The sequence below is a fragment of the Cupressus sempervirens genome, chromosome 2 (assembly GCF_028749045.1).
Source record: "Cupressus sempervirens isolate cs-2001-9-10 chromosome 2, ASM2874904v1, whole genome shotgun sequence".
Taxonomy (NCBI): Eukaryota; Viridiplantae; Streptophyta; class Pinopsida; order Cupressales; family Cupressaceae; genus Cupressus; species Cupressus sempervirens.
This window is the reverse complement of record NC_143119.1, coordinates 272,135,051-272,146,745: the sequence shown is the minus strand read 5'-3', so window position 1 is coordinate 272,146,745 and position 11,695 is coordinate 272,135,051. Positions and strand designations below refer to the sequence as shown.

The following is an 11,695-nucleotide window of genomic DNA, read 5'->3' as shown; positions in this document are numbered from 1 at the left end:
TTAAATCAAACAACTGCTAATCAACAATTAGTACAACATATATAAATAACTAACTCATTTCACATGATCATGAAAAGAAATAATTCGTTACCGACCATATCATCAACAATTAGTACGACGTATATAAATAACTAACTCATTTCGCAGGACCCTAAAAAGAAATAATTCGTTAAATCAACAGTTATGATTAAAAAAATTTGGGCAAAATTTGGGATGTAACACCATTATCATGAGTAGCACCCAAGTCTTCGGAATGGATGCCATTAAATTTACTGCACTGAGATTTGGCATTACAGCGGACTGCTACTGAAGTCTTAACAGAGGAGTTCTTCTAAACAAAGGATCGATCATTGAAATCTGAAGAAAGACTGTCCACCCTGGGAGGCATATAGTTCTTTTGGCACCTAACAACAATCCAGTTAGAAGCAGGGGCTATACACTAGTTAGGCATATTACCACTGATCTTCTTTCTTCCGACACCACTTTTCTCAGCCAGTTTTGCTATTCTCTGATGAGGAGGAGGACTAGGTAGGCCTCCAAGCAAAGACAATGGTGGAATTGAAGCAGAAAGAGTTTCACAAGAGATAGACATATCCAACTGGTATTGTGCACATTGAATTTCCAACATACTTATGGAAGATTTTGATTCTTGCTTAACTCTTTCACTGATAAAAGGGTGAGTCGCAATTGGGTGTTTCTTGGGGTCCCTATGAAAGCATTTCTATAGAAAATAATGTCCTTGAGTAGACAGAGTCTTTGGATATTCTGAAAGCTCATCAGAGCACCCAATTTTGTGCATGGTAACAAAAGTTGAGAGATGCCAGTCCATGGAAGCCTGCCAGCTTCCATCTCCACAACTCAACATCCCAAGGACCATATATTACAAGGATTAGTCCCACTTAATTAAAATTTGCAACTCTCTCTCTCATTTGACATCACCCTAGCAGACCCAAAGTCTGCTAACTTTACACCAGAATCCCCCACCAGCACATTCTTTCCCTTGATATCAGCAAGCATAATCCCCTAGCTATGTAGATGATCAATGCCTCTAAGAATGTCTCTGACACATATGAAAAACATACTCTTCCAATGGCCCTCCAAATCTCTGTAAACTATCTGCTATACTTCCTCCTGCCATGTATTCCATCAACAAATTTCTCCTGCATACACCACAATCATCACTGTAATTTTTACCCAAATACTTCATCCACAATAATCATGTATGATGATCAGTGGTGCCTTGCTCTATATCTCCAGGAGGTCTTCAGGATCTCACTCTTCGGGAGTTAATCCCCCCTGGATCTGCGTCCCTTCATCCACTTATCACTTCCTTTTTCACTCCGGTTACCTCTCCTAGGGGAACCAAGCGGTCTTGGTGCCCGTCCATTGCTACTCACACCAGATTGGTGAGACCGCGCAGAGATCACATGCACATGCACCATCAACGTCAGCGGTCCTCCTATCTCCGGATAATTATCCTTCAGTTTTAAGCTACTTTTCCATGACTATGAACTGCTAGTTGTTTCACGGTTTCGTGATCCCTCCTGTGTGGTGTTGTTTCTATTTCTTTGCTTCTTGCACTGCTGGTTTCCTTTTTCTTGGACACCATTAGGCAGTCCTGCTGCCTTCTGGCCTCTGTTTGTATTCTCAGTTTTTTTGGCACGTTTGTGGTCTCTTGTTGGACACTGATAAGTTTTCTTATCTTATCTTATCTCGTTCTCTATAGCCAAAAGAACTCCATTTGTCCTTTCATTCAGTAGATTTGACAGCAAGTAGCTCTCCAGTGACTTCATCCATGGCCAGGCTAACAGTACCAAATGCCCCCCACTCCAATAACACTTCCTCTAACCCAATCGCTGCAAGCATGCTCCATGACAGACTAGTTCTGAATTTTCACCAACCTTCCAAAAAACCAGCATGGGCAGGAATTCGGCTGCATTAAGTTTACTCGTTCAACTCGAGCTCTTTTGAGGCTTTCTTCATTCCGTCGCTGATTGAGTGCACTCCTATTTGAATTTAGACAATTCTAAAGCAGAAACACTGTCTTGAACACCCTTTGATTAGTTCCTCTCTGTTAAATTCCTTACTCTCCTCTTGCAGGCATACCCCTTGATTTGCTAAGAAAGTAAGCTAAGATATACACTTCTCTAAAGCAATGATTAATTTTGAAGCTCTAGAATCTTAGCAGTAATCTCCAAAATTCTGATAAAATATAACCAATCTGCCAATCGCAAACTTTGTTCACCATTACAGCTGGACACTACAATATGGGAATCTCCCTCAATGTGAATGTTTTTGACCTTCAATCTGACAGTAAGTCTTATTCCCTCTAATAGAACATTGGCTCTTCAATGTTATTAACTTAATAGTATCCCTTGGTAGCCTTTTTGCCAAAGCACCAAGCATGTTTCCATTATTATCTCTGATAATACACCCTGCTCCTGAATCTCCCAGACTACCCTTACATGCACCATCATAATTTAGTTTCACCCATCCTACTTGTGGGGATATCCACTTTATATTGTTTCTAATGACCCCTTAAATGATCTGCCCATTTATAACATTCTCAGAGACCTACTTCTCTATACAACTGCATATCATTTCCCAAGTAACTTGTTTTTTCCTAACAATTCTTTAGTTTCTTTCCCACCATATATTCCACATTACTATGGCAGGTAAAATGAGCCAAATACACGTGAAGAAGGATTTTGTATCTTAACACTGGCCAGCTTGACAACCATTCCCTAAAGGAGTTGGGGAGAGCTCCAGCCCATCTTAACTTTTGTATGCTTCATAACAAGCATTGCTTTGCAAAATTGCATCTCATAAATAGATGATCCGATGTGTCCTCCCCATCCCCACATAAGACACTTAAAAGTCGTCTACAATACCTAGTTTAGTCAGTCTGTCACTAGTTAGTATCCTCTTCTCTAAGGCAAGAAATGTAGATGACCTTGCTTTTGGAAGAACAGCATCATTCCAACAGTGCTTATACTCTCTCTTGATCTCCTCCTTAATTATGGATTTAATAACTTGGTAACCCCATTTAACATTATACTTACGATCTTTACTCATGGTCCAAATTAATATATCGTGCAGTGAATTAGGCAAAATATATCTTCGGTCTAAGATGTCCTTAAGCTGCTGTATTTCCTCTGCTGATATGTCCACTTCTGATAAATTTTTCCAGGCCCAATTTATTATCCCCTCACAGCATTTTCTCGATATATAGTCTTTTACTCCAGGTTCTTTGCAATACGTTTTTTGCTTCTTCAAGCCGAGTGTTTTTTCTGAGGGGAGGGAGGGGCTGGCATTCCACTCCAGGAATCTCAATGCGTTGCCATCTCTGAATACCCATGATAGATGTGGAAGATATTTCCCTGCATTTAATTATGAACTCCCACATTAAGGATCCTTTTGGTAGGTTTTATAAAATGAAGATTCTTTCAGCTTCATGACTGTCCATATATTTAACCTTAATGATCTTTGTCCACACTGTGTTTGGTTTTTCATATAATTTCCATGTTAGCTTTGCCCCAAGACTCAAGTTCCTTCCACGTACACTGTGAATTCCTGCACCCTCATTCATTGTTGATTTGCATATGTTGTCCCAAGCGAGTAAGGCGACATTTTACTTATCATCCATATTTCCCTTCCATAATTAGTCTCTCACAATTTTCTTGAATTCATCCATGACAACCTTTAGGGCTTGCAAGATTGACATCCCATAGTTTGGGATGCAACTGAGGACTGTTTTAATTAGTAGAACTCTTCCTTCCAAGGAAAGCCATCTTGCTTTCCACGATGATATCCTTTCCTTAATAGCTGCCACTATGTCCTTCTAGTATGATACCTTGTTTGCCCCATTTTAAAATGGGATCCCAAGATATTTGCATGGCAATGAGGAGTCTTCAAATCCTAACAACTTTTGATTAGCAGAAGACACCAAACCTGGAGAGTTAAACAAGAACATCTTAGCTTTGGTGACACTCAGTTTTTGTCCTGAAGCAACACAATATGATTCTATAGTTTGTTTACTTGCTGTAGCCTCCCCCAAAGTAGCTTCACCAAAGCATAGAGTGTCATATGCACATCTGACCTTGCAAATGGTACCCCCTTCCATACTCCTGACTGAGTTTTATACTTCTTACAATGTTTCTGGATTCAATTGTGTTACTGTTTTTGCATCAACGTTTTGGATCACACTCTGTGATCCATCATCAGGATGAAGAAAGATAGATAACGTGAATGATGAAACATAGCAGACTTAGCAATAAAAAGGGGGGGTTGAGAGAATCAGTGTAAAAATAAAAAATAAAAAATAAAAATAAAAGGCCTAAACTATAAGTAAAACAATATAAAAACAAAACACCATAAGCAACAACCCCAAAAGGAAGATAGAGAACTACTAAATATAAAACCTAAACCAAGACAAGAAGAATAAACTCCAAAAGTCAAAGGCACGTCTATATTTATATATAGATGTTAGTAAAAATAAATTTTATATATATATACACAGTTGAAACTATGAGTTTTATACTGCCTACTCAACCTTTCTGCCATGATAATGAAGAGGAATGGAGATACCAAATCTCCGTCTTACACCCTGTGGAGGAGCAGAATCCAAACAGAGTACCATTGAGAGAAACTGATAACTTTGTCCCTGTTATACAGCCCAAAATTCATTTGCACCAGTTGGCCTCAAATCCCATCCTGATTAAATACTTCTTGCAAAACTGCTAAGATACTTAGCCTTCATCATGTCCATTTTAAGCACCATAGCTGGAAACACACTGTTTTTATTGAATGTAGTGCTTCATGTGCCACCAAGGCACCTTCTATTTTATCTTTACCGGGTATAAAGCCACCCTCTTGTTGGGAAATGATCAGAAGAACGATCTTGGTTAATCTTATTAGGATACATTTAGTCAAAAAATCATATATGATATTACACAGCGAAATTGGTCTGAACTATGCAAAGGAATCTCGTTGTGAAAATTTTGGAATGAGGGTAATAAAAGTGGTGTTAAACTGCTTAAGCATTACAGCATTTCTCCTCAATTCCTCCAAAGATAAAAAGAAGTCTTTCCCAGTGAAAGACCAACGTTTATGATAAAGTAAACGAGTGTGCACATCTAGCTTCCTCTAATGAGAATGAGCTCATAAGGTAACTATTATGCTCATCTGGAACTAGTGTGGGGATGCTATCAATTACCTCTGTATCCTCTTTTGCTACATCCTTATTCTGAATTTTTAATGGTTTTGAAAAGAAGGATGCAGCTTCTCTTTGTGTGCCTGCTTCATCATTAATCGTGTCCCCTGCCTCATTCTTGATCTAATATATGGCATTTCTCTGTCTTCTGATTTTTTCTGACGTATGGAAAACCTTGTGCTTTTATCACCTTCCCTGAGCCATAACTCTCTCAACCATTGTCTCCATTATATTTCTTCCCGGGCCAGAATCTCTTCCAATTGGAGACTAATATCTTTCTGACTTTCAAATAAAACAGTTGAGTTCCTTTCCCATAACATGTTAGTTGACATCCTCTAATTTCTGCATTAATACTGATTTCTCATCGAAGACATTTTTTTATACAGTGGTGTTGCATAACTTGATCCTCCTTTTCATATAAGACAACCTCTTAGCTAATTGGAACATCCTAGACCCCTTTACATATGGGGCTTCACTTCACCATTTTTGTAATAGATGGATGAATTGTGGATTTCTGAACCACACTCTCTCTAGGTTAAAGGAGGACTTCCTTCTTTCACCTTTGGATTCCATCAGTATCTCAAGTTGAAGTGCATAGTGGTCAGAACCCATCCACAGGAGTATCATTGCATAAGGTATAACTAAGTCCAGCATCCAAGATTTACAAAGAACCTATTGGTCCAAGTAACCTTGCCATACTTGGGGACACAGTCCACTATGCCATTTTCTTGCACAAAACCCTTAAAATCTTGAACCATTTAAACTGGTGGTGCTATGCCACCAATCATATCTTCCAAGTCTAGTATGGCATTGAAATCACCTCCCACCACCATCCGTTGATTATCATATTTCGGAATATTATGTGACAATGCCTCCCAGTCTTTTTTCCCAGCAGTTGACTTTAGGTGCATAAACATTAAACAAAATGAATGACACATCAAAGTTTGTCACCTCAGTCATCATCCTATTTGGACTACAGGTAATTCCTTTTACCCATGTTTTGTTATTTCTCAAAATGATTGCCATCCCTCATAATGCCCCCACAGAAACAGATTGGATATACGACCACTAGGTCCATTTTTTGAATATATTTTCTTTCTGGGCCAAAGACATCTTGATTTCTTATAGTAAAAGAATGTCTGCCCCACTCAAGTCAATTTGACTTTTGATGAGGCGGAGTTTGTTTGGGGCATTCAAAGCTTTAACATTCCAGGAGACGATTTTCATTGGGCCCTTAGAGAGTACTGCTCTCCTACATATACACATTTGTTTAAGAATCAGGGTTGAAGCCATTGTTACCCCCACTTTTGTTCCTCCCTTGTTAAGACAAATGAACTTTAGATATCAGGTCAAAAGTGGTATTCTTCTAATTTTCTTATGATGAGTCTAAGTCTAGTTTTCCTTAAGCTAGGAGATCTTTATCAGGTTTCCCTCATTTGCCTTTTCTTCTAATGAACCAGGTGGGTTATCCTAAATTCATGTCTCATAATGGGTAAGTTTAGTACCTAACCTAATAAAGATCATATTCATTCTTTCACAACATAATGCATTTCTTCGAGGATGAAATTCTTCGAGGATGAAAATCAAATTCCCAGTCTTCATATTGCAACCCCTATAGGAATTCCTCATTTGCCTTCTTCGGCGAGTTACCCCCATGAAGGTAAATTTTTCGATCAAATACAGAGGAGGTAGCAGAAGCTTTTGGATATGCTCAATATACTTAAAAATGGTGAAAGAACCTGGTAAAAGGTGGTCTGACTCTCTTTGAAATCCAATTGATAGCTTATATTTAATCCGCACATCTATGTTGTAAAATAAACAAGTCAAATGGCTCAGATATTAAGTCTAGATTGTCAGATGACGACCAGATCAACGGATGATATTCTAAGATGGAATCACAAGTGTCCTTAGAAATCCTTAATCCTAGTCGTCAGATTAAAAGGAAATCCACGCTTATCGCATGTTCGCACAGAGTTAACGCTAACCTGGAGTTAACATGGCGAACCTGCGAAAGCCATTGATCCCATAGTCACATGTGGTTAGAAGAAACCCATTGTTCAGGCAGCAACAGAGCAAAAGCAAGCAATCACAACATCGCAAGGTCAAATGCAGAGTTAAGAGTTCAAGTCACGAAGCTGCGAAAAGTAGCCTAGGCGATTAAGTATGAAGTCGTCACGACGTCGCGAATGAAAGAAATGTTAAGCCTTAGACGGCAGCGAAGTTGCGAGATAGTCAATCAAATCAGTGATCGCATGGTCGCAAGAGATAAAGATGTTAAGTGATTAATAGTTGCGAAGGAGCAACGTAATCAGATTCAAAGGTTTTCGCTACTTCGCAAGTTTGAAATAACAGTTGGTTTCAATGTTGCGAATGTGCGAACTTGGTTAGTATGCAATCATCGCTACTTCATTGCGGTTAGTAAGATGGAAACATGTTAAGTTGCGAACCAGTGAAAATGGTAACAATTAAACATTAAAAGATCATCGCAACGTCGCAGATGCTAATGCAGTTAAAGGATTCTAAGTGGCAAACTTGAGAAAAGTAATCCAAGTCATTCAAATATTGAACAGTCGCATGTTCGCAAGTGGTTAAAGTTGACCTGAGGTTAAGGTCGCGAATGAGCAAGAGCATGTATTTGCGTGTTTGTAGGTGGTTAAATGCAACCTTGAGTCAACATAGCGAAGCAGCGAGATCCAATCATCGCATCATCACATTGAGTAAAGACATCATAGGAATGATAGTTGCAAAGAAGCAATAAAGGAAAAATTAAAGAAGATTAACATGTTTTAATCGCGATCGTTGATTCAAGATCTATGGCCAGAATTTAAACTTGTTGTAAATATTAAGATACAAGATCCAAATTTGGCATCAAGATGACTGTTACAGATCAGAGAGGAATATGGACCATTTTGAAGGTTTCTAACCATTTCTACTTTCTTGCTCTGATGCATCGAATTGTAATCGATGGTTGTTGGTTTTATGAATGATTCAAGTGCCCCGAAATGTAATAATGAATTGTAATGGTCAAGTTTTCGAAAGGCTTATAAATGTAACTTTCATTTTTAATGAAAAGGTCGGAAAATTTTGGTGTGAAATACTCGTTTTTGCAGATACAAGAATTGTAGTGTTTGATACCATTGATTTATTGTTCCATGCATATGTTTGTCTGTTTATTTCTTTCAAGTTAGATTAGAAATCTGAAAACAAACGGAGTTTTGTGTCTCTTTTCAATTTAATGAACTTATAAGTAATCAAAGAATTACTAATGTTAAAAGAAATACTTCTATTGTAGTTTTGCATCTTAGCATCATATCATATCATTCCACATATAATTCATACTACAAGTTTTCATAATTGCATTATCAATTATGTGGATTCATAAGATGTGCGAATTTTCGGAATTGATATCATTTCAAGACCAACCCATTGCCTAAGTTAGTCCTGCCTAGGTCTAACTGGGTTCACCTCTTCAGTTCTCTAGTCAAGAACACACCTTAGTAGGATTAGAAACAAACAAATTCTTTGAAAATCGCCTACAAGGGAGTTGTACCTATAATTCAGAGGGAAATTAGTTATCAAGTAACATTTTCCCAACTGTTGTATTCAATTGTTCTTCAAACATTTGGGTGTTTTGAGAGTTATTAAAGAAAGAACAATTTGTTTACCAACTACCATCTCCTTCGATTTTCTAGGTTCCATTTCGAAGATAAGGACAGATTGAATTCATGTTGCAATTTCCTCTTTGGTTAATTTGCTTTTTGGTGGCCTACCCCTTTCTCTTTTCTTACTAGATCCCCACAAAGTAATCAAATACTTTGCCTCAAATTGGAGGATAGGGAATGTGTGTTCCCTGTTGAGAAATTTAGCCTCATAGTGAATTGAAGCATATTCCATATGTAATATATGATAATATATGTGTGAGTTGATGGATTTTTGTTGATATCCGTAAATATCACATTAAGATGATATATCTCCATATACTTGAGAGCATATAGTGTTCCATAGCAAATCCTCCCTAGCTAAGAGGGAGTGTTAACATTATAGCTACAGTCGGTTTGATTTCATCAGGCTTCTGCAATACCAATGAGCCACTATGTGATCATGGATCGACACTTTTCCAAAAGAAGACAAATCTCAGCCCTTTATGAGCTTGTTCAACACCAGCTTTGAGGAGAAATAAATCTAGATTTGCAATATTGGCAGCATTGTTATGTTCATTTTTTATTTTCGTTGTTACATTTGCAGTTGGCTCTAATACCATGTTAATTGTTTGGATCTCTGCAAATGTAATAACATTGTCATTATAATCGATATGTTTCAAATGCAGAACCCCAAACTCTTATAAATATAAGAGGAGACATGTCTCATGAAGAGACGTGTTTTTATGATTAATCATTATTAGTTAATATATATCACAATATAACATATGATATATAAATATATATATATATATATAATATTATAAATATATTATATATATTATATATATAATATTATTTATATATATATATATATGTAATTATGTATGTATCAACATTGCATCTTAAGATTAAATCAAACCGATTATAGCTTTAATCTTAACATTCCCCACATCTTTTGTTGACCCTATTTGGAGAGTTGAACTATTATTAACTTCCTCCACTCTCATTTTCCATTTCTCCTCAATTCCTCCTTCATTCTCACCAATCTCTTCTCCAAAACATTTTTTGCTATCTCATCCAACTTTTCCTCTACAACGTGAAGTAGGATATTCTCAACCCAATTTTCCATCTCTTCCTCAAATAACTTGTGGACCAAATCCTTTCCCTGGGGAGAGGTACTTCGTTGAATACCCAAGGTCTCATCCTTTTCCCTATTCCTTAATTTTTGGTTTGTATCTAGTTGGTCTCCTACCTAAGGTGCCTAAGGTATAACCAGAGCATACTAATCTTTCTCCGTGGGTCTAGTTTTCTCCTGATCACTCAGCACTTCTTGGTTGACACCCATGACACTTCGTTTAACTCCCAAGGTCTCATCCTTCTCCAAAACACTAATATTTTGAATATATTTGGACGGTCTCCTACTTCAAGTATAACCTTATTGGTTGAGAAGCTTTCCTCCAATTTTCCAATCCATCCATTGCATCCATAAATCAAAGATGCCAGGGTTCGTTTCCGAGAGAAACTCCTCAAGGGAACAAAATTCTGACCTTGTTTTGAACCACTGCCCCTAACTAAGTTAGCTGAACCATTTTCTTCTAGTCTCTCTACTCCATCCATTGTGAGCATTTGAGGGTGTGGCAACAAAGCACCATAAATGTCGCCCCGCCAATCAAGGCGATTTATGTACCATTTCATGGTTTTCCCAAGTCCATTTTCCCATATTGTATGCTTAGACTAGCCCAAATCCTTGAGTTTCTAATCATCCAAGAAGTATCTCTAATCATTAAAAGGTTTATTCTCAACAAATTTAAAGACCATATGGTTAAGGGAAAATATCTTTCATATACATTAGCCACATCAATAACTCTCCTCTCCTTCTTTGTCCCAATATCATAAATGGGCCCCACACCACCCGTGTAAAACAACCTCAAAATCTTCTTCTACATCCTCACAATAGAGGTAGCTTCGAACATTGGATCCATCTCCATGAATGGGAAGAGGCTTACCCTTCATGGCTAAATGAATGAGTTTTGGAATGAGCTTCTGAAGAAATTGATTAGGTCCATAAACATCATTACCTCTGGTTGTAATCATCAGTAAGCCATAAGATCTTCTATAGGCCATGACAAGCATCTCTACACCAGCCTTAGTTAAAGTGTAAGGATACGTGGGAAGAAGCCAAGAAGCCTCATGGTTTTCCACTATAATGTCATGTTTTGTCTCTCCATATACCTCATCGTACTGGCATGAATAAACCTCCTGATTTGTCCAATGACCTTGCAGGCCTCTAAAAAGAACATGAGTTTCATAGATATTACTCATTGTGAACTCGAAGTTGTTTCAAAATGAATTGTAACATGGGCTTGTGTTATGAAATGCATGGAGTGGCTCATTTGAATCATTTGGGAATTGCTCTGCTTTGGTGTAAGCCTCATTTGATTTTATTAAGTTTTTGAATTTCTCTCTTCATTTTGAGTTTCCTCCAATTTGGGTGAGGTGGGACATCAATCGTCTAGTTTACCTAACACAAAAAATCTTGTGTTGAGGGTATTTTCTTGTCAATCAGTTTGCTACATGGGATACAATGAATCCTACACCCCCAGTGATAAGAATGTTTTGTGGCCTATAATACCCTAAATTTGTAGTCATGCCATCAAAAGCCATTATTTTCAGATCTGCTTTCATAGAACTCCAAAACAAAACATACAAGAAGGTGCAGGCAACACAAGTTTCCAAAGAACCAAAAAAAATGAAACCTTTCCAATCTTGTGAGGGAAACAAAATTATTTAAATGGAAGCAATGACTTTTGAATAATGAAAACTTAATACACACATGCCTTCT

The 11,695-nt window shown here is 37.6% G+C and overlaps 1 pseudogene; it reads right to left on the bottom strand.

The window, feature by feature from the left end:
* Positions 1 to 439: 439 nt before the first annotated feature.
* On the bottom strand, positions 440 to 11,517 carry LOC149572108 (trifunctional UDP-glucose 4,6-dehydratase/UDP-4-keto-6-deoxy-D-glucose 3,5-epimerase/UDP-4-keto-L-rhamnose-reductase RHM3-like; annotated as a pseudogene).
* Positions 11,518 to 11,695: the final 178 nt, after the last annotated feature.